The following is a 13,510-nucleotide window of genomic DNA, read 5'->3' as shown; positions in this document are numbered from 1 at the left end:
TCAATGATGGTCTCTGCATTATCTGGCATTCACTGTGACTCTCTACATTATCTGGCGGTTACTACGACGCTCTCTGTATTATCTGGCGGTCACTGCAATCTACGGGGCACCACTATTGGAGGGGGGGGTGTCACCATGAGTTATAGCACCGGGTGACACCAGCCCTAGTGACGCCTCTGCTAATAAAGGTACATAAACTGGGCATGAAGAATCACAGACACCCATGAGAGCAGACGCCAGACACACAGTTTAACTTTTTTCTTCATTAAGTGTTACTAAATTGCTTCCTTTAGTTGTGGCTACAGTCCACTCCAATCTTCATAGTTCTGAACCAGCCCTAATAATAGAGGTTTCCTATTCTGTTCAAATATGTTTGTTGTTTTGATGTCTAGCTGTAACAAGCCTGCAGAGGGGGAATTCTACACAACCAAAATATTTGCTATGACGGGTTTTACCAGTTTTACAACTAACCATAAATTGCATCTATGTAAAGAGAGTACATGGACTTTGCAAGGGGTATCATTCCAAAATATGAAGAACAAAGAAACAAAACAAGACCACCTAGGACAGAATGGAGTTTCTTGATTTTACAAACATGATTCTTCTATTTAGTACAACAATAATGCACTTACATGTACCACTTTGAAAATAAAAACATCAGTGGTCTGATAATATATCTTAAGAAAACCAGTGGCTTCGTAACTTGGGGAAGAAGTACTAAGCTCTGAAAAGTGATACATTGGAGAGTGATAAACTACCAACCAATCAGCTCCTATCAGTTTTCAAGCACAGCCTGTAACATGACAGCTGGGAGCTGAGTGGCTCGTATTTTATCAATCTACAATGTATTATTTTTCAGAGCTTAGTACATCTCCCCCAGAGGAATAGCAAATCAGACATGTCTCAAGCCAGAATCTCAGAAACTTGTCCTTCAGAGCAGAGGCCTCTCCTCCATAAATACTACAGGTGCCAGGTTGCTTAGCAGAGGTGTATCTGATCAATCCTGTATTGTGCAGCCTCTACCATGTGACCAACAGAGCCGTAACTAGACTTTTTGGTGCCCTGTGCCAGAAAGAGCATTGGCGCCCCCCTAATTTTTCAAAGGGACATAATGCACTCAAAAAAGGGACATGGTTTCATGGGGAATGGCCAGGGAAGAGATAGGAGAGGCCAGGAGATGCTGGGGATGAAATAAGAGGAAGCTACAAGCACGAATGATAATAAACATTTTTGACAGGCCCAAACAGCGCCCCTTGACCTGTGGTGCCCTGTGCGATGGCACCGGCCGCACTACCCTAGCTACGGCCCTGGTGACCAATACATGGTAACATCATCACTAGAATAATGAATCTGTGATGTTTCCTCCAAGGGAATTTCTGTCAATTATTTTAAACATTTCAACAAATATAATCAGATACTACCCTATTGAATTTGAGGATAGAATAGAGGATGATAACACAGGATAATAAATTATGTTGATTCAACTCCCAAATATGTGGGTTACTGCTAACAAATATTCTTCTTAACTTTGTTCTACCTCTACCCTGTTCAGCCATGGGACTGCATTCACCTTATGGGGCCCATCCACCAGCGATGGATTGCCGCGATACTGCGATACTGCAACCCAGCATCGTGGGATCGCAGAAATCCACATGTTGGATTTTGCTGATTTGACGATCGTGATCAAAAAATGGAACATCGATGGCAATCAGAAATTTCCGATCGCAGCCCTGCATCGCGGCGATCCGTCGCAGATGTATGGGCACCTTAAGTTTCCATAAAATTAGATAAATGGAAATGCTGTCAAATGTATTTATCAAAAAATTAATGTTTATCATACTTTAATTATTTAATGTTTCAAAACTCATAACACTAAATATAAATTTGCATTATATATTTTTTACAAATCATAATAGTATGTTCCATTTCTGTTGAAAGATTGATCCGCTTTAAACAGAAATTTTATAATGTGTTTTTTTATTTCTCTATCTGGTTAACTTCAAATTGATGCAGCTTAGAAGTAAGGGCTGAAAATAATTGATGCCTGCTTTTTTATTGCATACTTTGGTTAACTTTTACTTCCCATATCAAGCCTAACAGAATGACAAGTGCACACAATACGCTACGTAAAGAAGCATTATGGAGAGCAGGGAGGATTATCATAGTTTACAAGTTTAGCAGGAAAAGTGCAAGGTCTGGGGGCACAGCGTGAAGCCGTATGACACAAAATACATACACATATATCACCAGATTTACTAGGAACGTCTGTGAGATCCATGCTGGCAGGTGGATGGCCCGAAAGACACTGAACACATTTCTCTATCTTATATATACACAGAAGGAAAAAAATATATGTCTCTTTTTCCATAAAAGGTCTTATATACAAAAGAGAGAGGGGACTTGTTTTTTCCCCAGATCTAGTACGTATGAATGGGCTACATTCCTTCACTATGAGCTTGTTGAGCAAAAGCAGCTTTAAACAGTCACATTCCGACTCTGCAAAACACAAACAGTAGGGTGTCCAACAAGTTGTGTGAGTCATAATAATACATAACGAGTTTATAATTACCTAGTGCAATGCTTGTTTTAGTGCATGTACAAAGCACAGAATTATTTATCTCAAAAAGCTTCTCTAGCGTAATGCAGCTGAAGCTGTTGGGTGAAGTAAAGGGGGACCAATGCACCAGGGGGAGATGAAAGCATCAGTAGGATTATATTGTCCTTTGTAAGATTACAGGAATTTTACAAGTGGAAATCTCTATGTTAGAATGTTTATTTTTTTCTGTAGGTTAGACCCTGTTTTGTCTAGGGATAAGTTGGCCAAACCTACAGTAGATGTGTGACATATTACTGAGTGGAGATATGCCTGTATTGGCAGTTTACCAAAACTACAGTAAATTAGGTGGAATATCTGAATTAGTGCTTGTCCAAAGATAAAAGTTGTACTAAATGACTGAAAGCAATTACCCTTACCTAGTGGCTTTAGTAACAGTGTATTATGAATAAGTCAACTCGCTAAGAGTTCAAAGAACCATTTGGAGGCATTCATCATGCCTCATCAACTAAAGTATCACTTCCTAAAAACTGCTTATCTATGCTGTCTCCGCTCCCAGCAAACAGCCTCTGCCCCATGTCTCCCCTCTCCCTGCCTGCAGCCTCTGCCTCATGTCTCCCCTCTCCCTGCCTGCAGCCTCTGCCCCGTGTCTCCTCTCTCCCTGCCCGCAGCCTCTGCTGTGTCTCCCCTCTCCCAGCACACAGCCTCTGCCCCCTGTTCCCCCTCTCCCTGCCCCAGCCTCTGCCATCTCCCCGCTCCCAGCCCACAGCCTCTGCCCCGTGTCTCACCTCTCCCTGCCAACAGTCTCTGCTGTGTCTCCCGTCTCCCAGCAAACAACCTCTGCCCCGTGTCTCTCCTCTCCCTGCACACTGCCTCTGCCCCGTGTCTCCCCTCTCCCAGCACACTGCCTCTGCCCTGTGTCTCTGCTCTTCTTGCCTGCAGCCTATGCCCCATGTCTCCCCTCTCCCTGCACACTGCCCCTGCCCTGTGTCTCCCCTCTCCATGCCCGCAGCCTCTGCTGTCTCCCCTCTCCCAGCACACTGCCTCTGCCCCATGTCTCCACTCTCCCTGCCTGCAGCCTATGACCCATGTTTCACATCTCCCTGCCCACAGCCTCTACCGTCTACCCTCTCCCTGCTTGCAGCCTCTCCCTGCCCGCAGCCTATGCCCCATATCTCCTCTCTCCCTGCCCACAGCCTCTACCGTCTCCCCTCTGCCAGCACACAGCCTCTGCCCCATGTCTCCACTCTCCCTGCCTGCAGCCTATGCCTCATGCCTCTCCTCTCCCTGCCCACAGCCTCTATCATCTCCCTTCTCCCAGCACACAGCCTCTGCCCCATATATCCTCTGTCCCAGCCCATAGCCTCTGCCATCTCCCCAGTCCCAGCATACAGGTCATGCCACATGTTATCTCTGTCCCAGCCCACAGCCTCTGCCCCATGTCTACCTTCTCTCAGCCTACAGCCTCTGCTTCTATCCTCTGACCCCGGTGTCTCCTCTCCATGCACTGTTTCCCTGCGGTGTCTCCTCTCCCTGGTGGTGTCAGCACCCCCCCAGCTTCTGATGAGAGCTACCTGTGGTATTGAAGGTGGAGGGATGGAGCAGTGACAGCCATCGGAGGTATGAAGATAGCCTGCAGGTGGTGTGGAAAGGAAGAGGTAGAGAGCTGTAACAGACCGCCACCGGAGGCAGTGTGGATAGAATCTGCACTTTTGAAGGTTTCGGGAGCCTGTTCACCATCTCAGATTGGCATACAGTTACACACTCAAGATCCAAAGAAAATGCTTATGCGGAGCTTGATGAATGGCATAATTTCTACTAGGGATGTGCACCGGACCATTTTTGCTGGATTTGGATTTGGCTCTGATTCATTGTCCGGCTTTGGATTTGGATTTGCCAAACCACAGTGACTGTTTTTGGATTTGGATTTTTTACAAAAATGTACAAAAAAAGCTAAAATCACATACTTTGGGCTTTTTTTGTTCCTAGCATATTATTAACCTCAATAACATTCATTTACAGTCATTTACAGTAAATTTAGATCACCTCACAGCTCACAATATTGTTTTCACTATTATTGACCAAAGGCTGCAGTGAGCTGGTTGGTTACTAAGTGACAGAGCAGCGGCACAGACACTGCAGTTTAAAGCACATCTATGAAACATTGCCACATAAGCAGTGTAGCAATGCTGTTAGCCGCGGGGATGGGGAGGATTAGCATTAGGCACCACAGGGAGGTTAGGGTTAGGCTTTGGGGGGATAGGTTAGCGTTAGGCACCACTGGGGGGGTTAGGGTTAGGCACCAAGGGGAGGGGTTAGGCAATAACGGGGAGGGTTATGGTGCGTGGTGGGGAGGGTTAGGGTGCAAGAAGAGAGAGCTAGGGTTAGGAAGAGAAGGGGGAGGGATAGTATACTTGCCCGACCCCTGTCGGGATTTCGAGCATCGGGATGCCGCTATCAGCATTTTGACAGCAGGCATCCCAACTGCCGGGATATCATACCCAACCGAAGTACCTGGAATTCTCTATAGCACATGAAGAAACATGAGGCTAATTCAGAATTGGGAGCAGAGCAAAAAAAAGGATCAAATTTGCACTTTGGAAAAACCATGTTGCACTGCAGTTGGGGCACATTTAAAATGTGCAGAGAGATTTAGAGTTGGGAGGGTAGTATTCTAGCTGAACTCTAAATTGCAGTGTAATAATAAAGTAGTCTAATGCAGTTGTGCACATATTGTTCTGAGTACCCAGAACCCCCCCAGCCTTCAAAATGCCAAACTATATATTTTTATTTTTCAGAGGCGGAGACAGCTGTGTCTTCGTCTCAGCACAGTTCACAATTATATATATATAAAAATGTAACTGGATCAGAGCGCCTGAGGTGCCACACAGTAGAAACTATTGCATACAGGTGTAAACTGCAAGTGCTGATAGTGCATGAACAATAAAATTTACATATATGGTAAATGACTCGTTTGTAAGGAATTGTGTCGCACAGACAGATTAATAAAGATATAAAAATACAATTAATGGATAAAATAGGTACATATATAACATACAGATAATGTTAAAACAAATAACGAAATCAGACAAGAAAATAAAAGCATGGATAAGAACATAAAAGTATATTAGATGAGTACTGAAAAACAATAAATGTCTTATCTTATTTTTTGAAGGAGTGTAGCAGTGAGGTACATGCTCCCAACGCGTTTCATCTCCTAATGGACTTCTTCAAGGGGATAGTGTGCCTTAGATGTAATCAGCTATTTATACCCTGTTATGGGGATGAAAGTCCCGCACTTTACCAAGCACAATGTCACTTCCTGTGACGTCACTTCCGGTTTATTCTGAGAAATATGGGGATAAATTACTTATTAGCATTATATTCCTGCTGGAGTCTTTAGACATAGTTAGATATTTAAACCATATCTCTGTGTGTATGAATAACGGTGGGAGCAGCGTGTGAATAATTTCATTAGCGCTGCCCCACTTCCGGTAGGTGCGAGTCTGTCTTCTTCGCGTCTCTCCGGTGAGGTTAGTCTTCTGTTTTCACCCGGCGTTTTAACCTGTGTATCTGCTTTGCAGCATATCCGGTACAGCTCTCAACCATTTCCATCTGGCTTCGTGTCGCCAGATGTAAGTTCCGTGGCCATTCTGCTCCCGGCAATCTTGTCCCTCTCCAAAGCGTATGCGTGACATTTGGCAGTCATATTGTTGGTGGATGTCAGGTGGTACCATTCTCTGTTTGAAAGGCATACATCATCTACTGGATGGCTTCCTGGATTGCAAGCTGTTATGTAGCTATTATGGGATGTATGTTTTCATAATTTTTGGAGGCTGCAGGAGATGTCATTAATAAAGGAGTCATGATTTGTGAAACATCAGTGGTCTAATTTTTATTTCTATGTTTAAGTGGTATCTTAAAATCTGTCGAGTACCTTTATGATAGGTACTACATATTAGTTAATAAATCCTGTGCATATATATATATATATATATATATATATATAAACCTATAAGGCGGAAGATAACAACAAAACAATAATATAGTGAACGATATGGATTTAAAAACAGTCACTAAGAAGAACATCTATAGGTATGTATACACAATCTTGTGTATCTCCAAATAGATATATTACATTCAGTGAAAGCGCAAAAGATCTCTCAAAGAAATTCATGATGAGACACATAAATATAGATGTAAACATCTGTGCATATGTGTGTGTGTATGAAATGCACACTTGCTTTATAGTCAAGTATGAATTTCAAACTATGAAAAGGAAATCTCAAAATCTGGACTAAAGGGAAGATCCAAATATTACCCCATTGAATCAAAAGGAAACCATGTCAATATATTCAATGAACTGGTCAAAAAGGATTTATGCAACATAGACCTACCACACAATAACAAAAGTAATCTCAAAAATAGAGAAAAAGAGGCTATCAAAAGATTACAAGAGAACAAAGAAATTGTCATAAAACCGGCTGACAAAGGGGGGGGGGGCTGGTAATAATGGACTGCTAATTTTACCTAAAAGAGGCTTATCAGCTGCTAGGCAACAGAACATCTTACACACTTCTAAATAGCAATCCCACAGATGAGTACATTGAGGAACTAAGGTCATTACTGGTATTTGGACTTCACAGAAACCTAGTTAATAAAGATGAATTTCAGTACCTCATGTAAACCAACCCTACAACCCCCATATTTTACTTTCTTCCAAGATCCACAAGTCTCTAGAAGAACCACCAGGATGACCCATCATAGTGGGCATTGACTCCCTTAGGCCCCATGTATCAGAATACGTTGATATTTTTCTAAGAAAATATGTGCAATCTTTGGACTCATATCTAAGAGATACAACAAGCATCCTACAAATCATGCAAGGCATCAAATGGAATGAGAACTATATATGGATTACAACTGATGTCCAATCACTCTGCACCTGCATTGAACATTCAAAGGTCATCCAAGCATGTAGAGATTTTCTGGACAAGGATGAGTCTGTCACCCCATTACATAAAAATTTTATATGTGATCTTATGAAGTTCATTTTAAATCACAACTATTTAAAGTTTTTAGATGATTTTTACCAACAAACATGTGGCACGGCGATGGGGACTATCTTCGCCCCCAGTTTCGCTAATCTTTTCATGGGGAGCTGGAAGACAAAATTTATGTACATGGACAACATCTATAAAAACAAGATTAAACTATATAAAAGATACATAGATTAAATTTTAATTATCTGGGATGGATCTGAGGACTCTTTTAAGAATTGTTTCACTCATATTTCCTTTGACATGAACTTGAAATTTACCACAAAAATTAATAAATCATCTATAGAATTCCTAGACCTGGTGCTCACAGGAGAAGGAGAAGAAATAGTGACCAAAAACTACATTAAAGAAGTCGACTCCAACAGTTATCTCCATTATAAAAGTGGACATCTAAAAAATAGGAAAAATAACATACCTTTCTCTCAATTCAATAGGCTCAGACGTAACTGCACCAAAATTGAGACATGTAATGAACAAATGCAACTCTACAAGCAACACTTTACCGAAAAAGAATACCCAGCTACCATCATAGAGGAAGCAGCAAGCAAAACTCTGGCCATGGTAAGAAGTGAATTACTTAAATACACCAAAAAAACAGACGACAAAAAGAGAGACTTCATGCCCTTCATCACAACATTTAATGCACAAGAACAAAAGATCAAAGATTCTCTGAATAAACATTGGCATATACTGAAAATGGACCCTATCTTAAAAGACTCCTTACCTCCTAAACTACCTATTGTTTTTAAAAAAGCCAGGAATTTGAAAGATATTCAAGCTCCCAGCATGCTGCATAACAACAAGTCAGCGATTTATCTAATTATCCTGGTTGCTATAAATGTGATAACTGTAACATTTGCAGATACTTACACCCACAGAGGAAGATTTTCAAGAACTTTAATGACTCAAAGGAATACAAAATAAAACAGCATATCAACTTCAATACCACATCTATTATCTATGTACTAGAATGTGCATACGGGATTAAGTATGTGGGAAAAACAAAAAGAACTTTAAAACTCAGAATTCAAGAACATGCCCGAAATATAAAACACAAAGTGGAAGGACATATGGTATACAAACATTTTACTGAACATCACGCATCTAATCCTGAAGAAATTACCTTCAAAGCTCTAGAACATGTCACCCTAGGAGAAAGAGGAGGGGATCTTTCTAACAAACTATCCAGAAGAGAAATGTTCTGGATTTTTGAGTTACAAACACTACACACCCAAGGTTTCAACGATAGTTACGAAATTTCTCCCTTCATATAAACAGTTTGAGCCCACTATGCATGGGTGGTGGTGCCAAGGTGTCACTCTGCAAGAAGGTACATGTATCTACAGCCATACCACACTGAATATGCCCAATCCCGTCTGATCTTGGAAGCTATAAAGTGTGAGCCTGATCAGTACCTGTATGGGAGACCAACAGAGAATATCAGGTGCTGTAGATCTCTCCCTTCTGCAATACTGACCACATTCATCACTCCCAATCCTAGGGGCACACTGTTTATATAGATCTGCATCTCTAATGATACAATACTTTATCTAAGATGGTCAGCACAACAATAAATCTATTCAATTAGGAACCTATATCACCTAATGGATGATCTCCATACAATACTTATTATCCAGCACAGAATTGTTCTAAACAACGTACTCTGCCTCTCAATAAACTCTTCCCACTACATTCTGGTTGTGATCTATGCACTTAAGTTACTCATACAGAATGAACTCTCCATCTATACTGTATGTACACAGTAACACATCCTTCAAACCTCATTCATACTTGACTATAAAGCAAGCATGCATTTCATACACACACACATATGTACAGATGTTTACATCTATATTTGTGTCTCATCATGAATTTCTTTGAGAGATCTTTTGCGCTTTCACTGAACGTAATATATCTATTTGGAGATACACAAGATTGTGTATACATACCTATAGATGTTCTTCTTAGTGACTGTTTTTATATCCATATCGTTCACTATATTATTGTTTTGTTGTTATCTTCCACCTTATAGGTTTATATATATATATATATATATATGCACAGGATTTATTAACTAATATGTAGTACCTATCATAAAGGTACTCGACAGATTTTGAGATACCACTTAAACATAGAAATAAAAATTAGACCACTGATGTTTCACAAATCGTGACTCCTTTATTAATGACATCTCTCCAGCAGCCTCCGAAAATGATGAAAACATACATCCCATAATGGCTACATAAAAGCTTGCGACCCAGGAAGCCATCCAGTAGATGATGTATGCGTTTCAAACAGAGAATGGTACCACCTGACATCCACCAACAATATGGCTGCCAACATGTCACACATGCGCTATGGAGAGGGACAAGATTACTGGGAGCAGAATGCCCACGGAACTTACATCCAGCGACGCGAAGCCAGACGGACATGGTTGGGAGCTGTACTGGATATGCATAGCAGACACACAGGTTAAAACGCCGGGTGAAAACAGAAGACTGACCTCACCGGAAGTGACGCGAAGAAGACAGACTCGCACCTACTGGAAGTGGGGCAGCGCTAATGAAATTATTCACACGTTGCTCCCACAATTATTCATACACACAGATATATGGTTTAAATATCTTACTATGACTAAAGACTCCAGCAGGAATATAATGCTAATAAGTAATTTATCCCCATATTTCTCAGAATAAACCTGAAGTGACGTCACAGGAAGTGACATCGTGCTTGGTAAAGTGCGGGACTTTCATCCCCATAACAGGGTATAAATAGCTGAATACATCTAAGGCACACTATTCCCTTGAAGAAGTCCATTAGGAGACGAAACGCGTTGGGAGCCTGTACCTCACTGCTATACTCCTCCAAAAAATAAGATAAGACATGTATCGTTTTTTTCAGTACTCATCTAATATACTTTTATGTTCTTATCCATGCTTTTATTATTTTCTTGTCTGATTTCGTTATTTGTTTTAACACTGTCTGTATGTTATATATGTCCTTATTTTATCCATTAAATTGTATTTGTATCTTTATTAATTTGTCTGTGCGACACAATTCCTTACAAATGAGTCATTTACCATATATGTAAATTCTATTGTTCATGCACTATCAGCACTTGCACTTTATACCTGTGTGAAATAGTCTCTACTGTGTGGCACCTCAGGCGCTCTGATCCAGTTCTATTGTTTTTAAGTAGTGTCCCTAAGGGGTCAACCACCTCTTGCTTATTATTGGTTTGAGCTGACACCCCGTTTCCTTCAGGGGGTGCCCCCCCTTTTACATTTTGTATATATATATCTATATGTATATATATATATATATATACACTTTTGGGTTTCTTTCATCTACATTTACATGTATTTGTTTCTCCTGGTATTAACAAGGATGAACTATTGATCACTCCATTTTATCTATACACCTATTTACACTGTCACGGTAAACCACATTTCCTGGCGCGCCAAGAATCCACTAGCTCTATATATATATATTATATATATATATATATATATATAAATATATATATAGAGCTAGTGGATTCTTGGCGCGCCAGTAAATGTGGTTTACCGTGACAGTGTAAATAGGTGTATAGATAAAATGGAGTGATCAATAGTTCATCCTTGTTAATACCAGGAGAAACAAATACATGTAATATATATATATATATATATATATATATATATATGAAACTTGTACAGTAAGACTTTTGAGGTTGCTGTTGCCCAATATAGAGAAGTAATTTTCAAGCCTAGTCCTCATGGAACTCTAATAGTGCATGTTTTCCAGATCACCTAGCTGCAGCATCGGTGTGTTACTTAACTAACACAATGGATTTACAAGTGGTACTAATTATTGGGTGTACACTGTCAGATAAAATGCCTTTCAAACTAACAGAAATTGTATCTGACAGCCTGACAACCTGTAACTATCACAGGCATACACTGTGAGCAGGGCCGGCTCCAGGGGTTGGAGCACCCTGTGCCGGCCCCCGCCGCACGCGATCAAGAATGGAGGCGTGGCCTAATTACCATAGGCCATGCCCATGCATGACGTTATTAGGAGGTGTGTCCGCCTCCAAATAACGTCAGGCTGGGGGGAGCCTCACCAGCTGGGCGTACCCCTAGCCCTCTGCCGTCACTGAATGGATGCCACGCGCATGCGCGCAGCATCCATTCAGAGTCTCTGGGGTCCGGCACCACTGCACAGCTGTGGCAGTGGGGGGTCCCCAACCTCACGATTTAACCACCGGCGGGCCACTTCGGCCCACAGGTGGAACAGCGGGACAGTGATTCCCGCTGAAATCGGGATGTTGGGGAGGGGTGTGCCCTCTATGGGTGGCGCCTCAGTGCGAACGCTCAGGTCGAACACCCCTAGAGCCGGCCCTAACTGTGAGATTCTCACAGTGTATTGACCCCGATATCTGCACTCCTCCCCTGGGAAGGTGACATTTCCCAGTTCCTTTCCTGCGAAGAAACATGGGAAATGTTTGTCGGACGGCCGTGGCTGAACATACAATGCCCAATGTGGCCGATATTTGACTTACAAAACATTGCATCAGACGGGCATACTGGATGATCCGGCATGTCCGACCAATCCATATTTCAGCTTTGGTCAGCCGCGCACACAGTACAATTATCGGGGCGTTTGGCCAATATCGGGTGGATCAGCCCGATAATTGTATAGTGTATGCCCAGCATAAGGGCACCATGAGGACAGAGTTTGAGGAACACTAATACAACAAATCTTTCATAATTTAGATAACTCTAGTGTAAGAAGGAAAATAGAACATTTTACATATTTGCTCAAAAATGATGTATTAATGACTAATTACTATGTTTTGTACCAGGTATAAATAATTGCCAATCCAGAAGTGGCCAAATAGATGTAAAGTACTGTAACTGGTACTACCACATTTGCCATAACATTAAAGTGGGTTGATCACATCATTCAGCAGAACTTGTTGGGCAGCCAATCCTGGAGTTCATTTAACAGGGGAGCAGTCTAAGGGGCAGTGGCGTAAGTTCAGCCCAGATGCCCGGAGGCAATTTATAATTTGGTGCCCTCCTCGTAAGACAGAGAGATATGGGTGAGGGAGCGCCGGACATATCACACTGACAAAATAAGCTGCTGAGGAGCAGCAACACCAATGAGTAGGGACAGGCTATAGATAGACGGAGGCGGCAGCTGATGGTCTGACACAGAGCTCTCCACTAGTGTATGGTGGCTTCTCCGGTGCCAGGAAGAGGTGCCATGTATTGGGCAGCCATGATGGTACACTCCAGGTACATACTGTAGTTACAGCCCTAAGTGGGGTGAATATATTGTGGGCAATGGAGGAGGTGCCCCTTCAGTGCTGGAGCCCGGGGGCAGGCTCCTCCATTGTCTCCCATAGTTCTGCCCCTGCTAAGAGGGCGATTCAATTAACCATGAGCGTAATATATTGCGGGATATTTAGGCAGAAAATGTTTGCTTGTATTAATTAGCACTTCATAGAGGTGAGAGCAAAAATCAAGCAACATTTCCTTCCTGGTACACACCTAAAGATTTTCTGAAATTAATGGTTTTGATGTTAATAATACTATAGGGACAAAAGCAGGCCCAAGCTACATGATTTTAGCTGTTTTTATCAATTTTTAAAGAAATCTAAAACCAAAACCAAATCCGAACCAAAACAATTGAGGGTGGTTTTGGCAAAACCAAAACACAGGGGTCAGCGAACATCTCCAATTTCACCCATCGCATTGCAACATGGTTTGTTCCGGAAACAAGGTTTCTTGCTTTTTGTGCTTTGCTCCCAACTTAAAATCAGGCCCATAAGAGCTAGTGTACTTAGGTAACTCCTTACCGAGTTCTTCATGTGGTATTAGCAGTGCTCCCATATGTCCTGATATTCCCA

At 41.8% G+C, this 13,510-nt stretch overlaps 1 pseudogene; it reads left to right on the top strand.

The window, feature by feature from the left end:
- The first annotated feature begins 8,952 nt into the window (after positions 1–8,952).
- On the top strand, positions 8,953–9,070 carry LOC148542453 (5S ribosomal RNA; annotated as a pseudogene).
- The last annotated feature ends 4,440 nt before the right edge of the window (positions 9,071–13,510 follow it).

This window comes from Taudactylus pleione, unplaced genomic scaffold (assembly GCF_031769625.1).
Source record: "Taudactylus pleione unplaced genomic scaffold, aTauple2 ptg000012l, whole genome shotgun sequence".
Classification (NCBI taxonomy): domain Eukaryota; kingdom Metazoa; phylum Chordata; class Amphibia; order Anura; family Myobatrachidae; genus Taudactylus; species Taudactylus pleione.
The sequence above is the reverse complement of the archived record's forward strand: the minus strand, read 5'-3'. Positions and strand labels throughout refer to the sequence as shown.